This window comes from Electrophorus electricus, chromosome 1 (assembly GCF_041902795.1).
Source record: "Electrophorus electricus isolate QZ-2024a chromosome 1, ASM4190279v1, whole genome shotgun sequence".
NCBI lineage: Eukaryota > Metazoa > Chordata > Actinopteri > Gymnotiformes > Gymnotidae > Electrophorus > Electrophorus electricus.
In genome coordinates this window covers 19641221-19646983 of record NC_137497.1, presented here as the reverse complement: position 1 = coordinate 19646983, position 5763 = coordinate 19641221, and positions in this window count along the sequence as shown.

Genomic DNA, 5763 nt, shown 5'->3' with positions numbered 1-5763 from the left:
CTTTTATTTGCAGATATGAGGACACAAGCTGATGAAACAGTTCATATATTGAATGAGTTATTACAAGGTAATCTTTTCTAGAGTGCGTCTACCATATGTTAAAACTCCGCTTTATGTCTAAAAGGTTATGCAGTGCGTTAATTTGTCACACAGAGGCAGAGGGGGTGAATCCCTCTACCATCATCCACTATTCATCGAGCCCTCCGGTGGAGCTCACAAATATTTCACCTCGTACAACCGGCAACGTCTATAGAAACGTATACAGAGGTCACTGTAGCTTATAACATACATCTAAATATCTCTATGCCTATTCACGCTGTTCAACCACACTAACCTGTAGGCCACCATCTCCACGTAAGTATATTTTTAAAAGCATGTTTATTAATCACATTTATACTAGAATAATTGGATCCATTTTATTAAGATGGCTCTGACGACAGGGATAAGGAGCTGAGTCTGTTCGACTGGAAGGCTGAGCGGTCTAGACCTGAAATTAATTATGACACTAAGCCCCACCGAGTTAAATCATACAACGCATGATAAAGTATTTCAACCATTAGCTAAATAAATAGCTAGATACATGCCAGCCTTTTTAGTAGCTTATACTAATATGTTTTAACAGATAAAAAAGAACGTACCTGTTGAAAACATGTGAGCCATGCCCATGTTCATTCGGAGGTCTTGACAAAAGTTTTCAGATGTATCGCTTACAATTATAACTGTAAACTAAATAAGAAAAGAAGTGTAGGTGTAGAAATGAAATGGTTTTTGTACAAAAGCTGTAAATTACAATCCACCCCTCCCCAACACCACTCTCAGATGTGGAATGCACTGAAAAATGTTAAGGGCCCAAACTGTGATAACGGACAAGAACCTTGTGTGATAAAACTTATAAAGTAACCACATTTGTTTAGAAATCGCAGAAAAAATAAATACATGGAAACTTTATGATGTTTTCTGAAAGGTTTTCTTATTGCCCTGTTTGAGTACATCTGGCAAATAAGATGTGAAGAGGTGTTGGGGAGAGGTGTGTGTCTGTGTGTGCGTGTGCGCGCGTGAGAGAGAGAGAGTGAGAATCAACGATCCCTGACTGTAGAGTGTGTGTCAGAGAGGATACTAAACAACATAGAAAGTGGAGAAAAACTGGTGTAGTATGAGACTGAAAACTTAGATTTTCTGTAATCACAATAACACTTCTCAATTAAAGGAACCTCTTTTAAACAGGTCTGGTTGGTTGGGTACAAAGAAAAAAAGGCACCACAATTTTATCTTTCTGGGCTAGTTCTGACCCTGGGAGGGATTTGGTTTTGGGAGGGGGTTTCCTGCATGGTAGTGTTAGTGGGGGGGTGACTTCTTAGAAAATCAGCCAATGGGAGGAGAGTGGGATGGGTGATGGGCTATATATCAATTTTTTTCAGAAAGTATTTTCTGCATGATAGAGTGACGACTTTTGACAAGGTGTGACTTCTTAGAGAATCAGCCAATGGGAGGGAGTAGGATGGGTGAGTGAGTGATTGGGTGAGTGAGAGAGAGAGAGAGAGAGAGACACAACTGAGACCCATATGCATGTTTGATTATCAGTACATGACCGGCAGCTGAGCAGAGCAGACATCAAAGACTGGGTGGTACGTAATCGTTTAAGACTCGTAACTTTTATTAACTTTAATCACCTGAATATTTCACAATTCATTTTTTTTTTAAGTCAATAAAACAATTTTGAGGATCCCTCCTTGTGTTTTAATGTATTTTCATATAATATTTCTACATCATATAATAATTATATATATATATATATATATATATATATATATATATATATATATATTTTTTTTTTTTTTTTTTTTTTTTTTTTTTTTAATGTGGAGGGGGGCAAATCAAATCAAGCAATAAATTTTTTGACAGTTTGTAAATTCCATCTCTCTCTGCCAAACTTCTGTACAGTCTCCAAGAAGAAAACATAAAGGAACTCACTTACTCTAGTTAGTACACTGACAGCACATTATCAGACTATATTCACTATAACATTACATAATGAATTAACCTAGAACTCACTCACTCTAGTTAGTACACTGAGAGCACATTATTAGACTATATTCACTATTACATTACATAATGAACTAACCTATAACTCACTTACTCTAGTTAGTACACTGAGAGCACATTACCAGACTATATTCACCATTACATTACATAATGAACTAACCTATAACTCACTTACTCTAGTTAGTACACTGAGAGCACATTATCAGACTATATTCACTATAACATTACATAATGAATTAACCTAGAACTCACTCACTCTAGTTAGTACACTGAGAGCACATTATCAGACTATATTCACTATAACATTACATAATGAATTAACCTAGAACTCACTCACTCTAGTTAGTACACTGAGAGCACATTATCAGACTATATTCACCATTACATTACATAATGAACTAACCTATAACTCACTTACTCTAGTTAGTACACTGAGAGCACATTACCAGACTATATTCACCATTACATTACATAATGAACTAACCTAGAACTCACTCACTCTAGTTAGTACACTGAGAGCACATTATTAGACTATATTCACTATTACATTACATAATGAACTAACCTATAACTCACTTACTCTAGTTAGTACACTGAGAGCACATTACCAGACTATATTCACCATTACATTACATAATGAACTAACCTATAACTCACTTACTCTAGTTAGTACACTGAGAGCACATTACCAGACTATATTCACTATTACATTACATAATGAACTAACCTATAACTCACTTACTCTAGTTAGTACACTGAGAGCACATTACCAGACTATATTCACTATTACATTACATTACATAATGAACTAACCCATAACTTTTCCATAAAGGTTCACTTTCATCATATTAATCCTAAGACATCACAGCAAGTCAGCTGTAAATACTTAGCTAATAAATAATAAATCAATTACATTTACTTCTGTTGTGTCTACACTTACTAAAAGACGCACACAGCTCTTCACACGCCACAGACTAACAACAACACACTGCTCTCCACACAACAAAGACTAACTGGAAATTCAGACAGAACCCTCTTAACTTCTCCAGTACTGAACGTTGTTCTTCTTCAACCTGAACTGCGCTGAGCAGAACTGCGTCCTTCACATCATCAGTCTTTCATACATAACTTAGCCAGCTAGCTGCGGATCACAACACACAATAAACACACCTGAAAATGTCCTGCTGTGTAAACTAACTAGTATTTATGAACATGGGACACTGTGCAGCTGGAGCCACTGTTGAATTAGCTGTAGTCACCAGTGTGTAACACAGATGTTAACAAACAGCGCTGAAGGCACAAACGTGAGCTGGACACTGAAGGGCTGTAGGACACATGAACGCTAACTAGCTAATAGCAGAAAGCTAACTAGCCTGCTAGCTAAGTTCAATCTTTGGCAAACTCCACATCTAAAGACACATTTACCTTTACGTATGCACCTATGTTACAAAAACAACCTGTCATTATAATATTTAGGATAATTTCACTGAGTATCTGTTCAAAAATAGCTAACATTTCTTACCTGCGCGCTGAGTTGTCCTGTTGGACGCATCGTAAGCAGATATTACGCTGCCCTCACAGAGCTCCATGAAGTGAGAAACCTCACACTGTAAAGTGTCTGTTAATCATTTAAACTGAAACAACACGTTTCCTAAACTTTTTAGTTGGAATACAGTGTTGTATTTTTAAAGTTCAAAATCAAGACTTGAAGTTTCAGTTTTAAAAATGAGTTTATTTTCAAAATAATAAAACTATTTGGCCGGATGTGGCTCAATCTCAGGAAACATTGAAGCTATGGATTAACCATGAGGAACTATGGTGCCGCTGCAATACGCGCTATGGCCACTACATTTAGCTGACACTTTTATCCAAAGCGACTTACAGTTATGACTGATTACAGCTTGAGCAGTTGAGGGTTAAGGGCCTTGCTCAGGGGCCCAACAGTGACAACTGGTGGGGCTTTACCCAGCAACCTTCCAATTATAAGTCAAGTATCTTATCCACTGAGCTACCACTGCCACATGGTCATCTTGCACTCAGGACATACAGACTATTGGGAGTTGTGCACTAAGCGTTTGAGGCTTGTGTTTTAAGTGTGAGGAAATGCAGAATAAAAAGAGTTGAACTTAATACACATTATGGCCACTAGATGGAGACAGTATTCCTCTCTCGTCAACAATGAGAGCTTGTTGGCATCAGTGAAAGTGACTTTAGATAAAGTAGCTTGTAGGTTCTAAATTCTAAATTACAGCTAGAAACAACAACTTACAACCTTTACTGTGTCATAACACACACACACACACACACACACACACACACACACACACACACACACACACACACACACACACACACTAACTTTAATATAAAATATACACACTCCAGTCTATAAAAGTGCTATATACAATAAATATTGTACTTGTATACTTACTTACTATTTACCACTGCCTGATTAAAAAGATGCCCTCACACTCTCTCACACTCGTCTTCTATGTTGGCCACTCGGTCTTTCCTTTATCTCAGAACGGTGTCCATTAAACACTCAGTACTTCACTCCCATTCCAGTCTAACTCCTCCTTGTCAGGGAAACATAACGATATTGTGGGTGTTACCCCAGAATGGGTGGAGAGGTTCACTTCACTCTGGCCCCAGAGCTAAAATGCTAACAGCTCCCCTGAGGTGTTCAGCCCATGGTTCAGAGTCAAAAGATAACAACCAGACCTGCTGAACTGGTTTCTGGTAATGAAAACTGCTGTGGGCAAATTACAAACTGTTATTCAGAACTTGAACTGAAGCTAAATCCTAGGTGCTCATTCTTTGTACCCCTCCAATGTCTCTCTCTCTTTCTGTACCCCCCATGTCTCTCTCTCTCTCACACACACATGTGACAGCAGCACTACACCCTGATGGATCTCTCTCTGTCTCACACAGCACATGCTGATAGAAAGTGTTTCATTCTTTTTTGAACTCAAGCATCTAAACTGCTTTCTGGTGATGACAACTGGTTGTGTCTGAGTTCCAAACAGAACCTAAACAGAAAAATCCCCTGTAAGAATGAATACCTACACTGTTAGTGTAGTGACCTGAAGTGCTAAATGTGTAAGGGTTGGCACCAGGCTGAGGCTCCCGCCGGCCACCAGAGGGAGGCCTCGTGTCAGGAACACCACTAATCAGGCTCAACGCCCAACAGCTGGGGGTAGACCTTATATAAGCCCAGTGACCCACACATTCAGTGCTTGGTCTTTGCCAAAGTTCTGAGCCAAGCTCCTAGCTGGTACCTTCAGGTATTGAGGTCTGTGTGCCCTCATGCTACGCCTTACTTCTGTGCTGCGAGAGTGTTCGTGTTTTTACACGTCCCCTCCCCTCTCCAGTTTTCCCTCTTTTGCTAGACCTTGCTTCTGTGCTGCGAGGGTGTTCGTGTTTTTACACGTCCCCTCCCCTCTCCAGTTTTCCCCTCTCAAGTCTGTCTCTCTCCCGAGGCTTCCCTTAGCCATTCAAGTTCTTCCCTGTTTTCTGGTGTTGTTTGGGAAGTTTGTTTGGATTGTTTGGATTTGCCATGGCATCCTTTGTTCTCCCTTTTGCCATGCTCGGCATGGTGCTTCGTTTTTTCCTTTTGTTTTACCTGGTCCAAGACCGAACTGTTCTGCACACAGGCCCACCATTATTAAAGCCCAGTAGGCTGTTGGTGGCATCAGCTAGCCGAAGTGGGTTCGAGCCCGC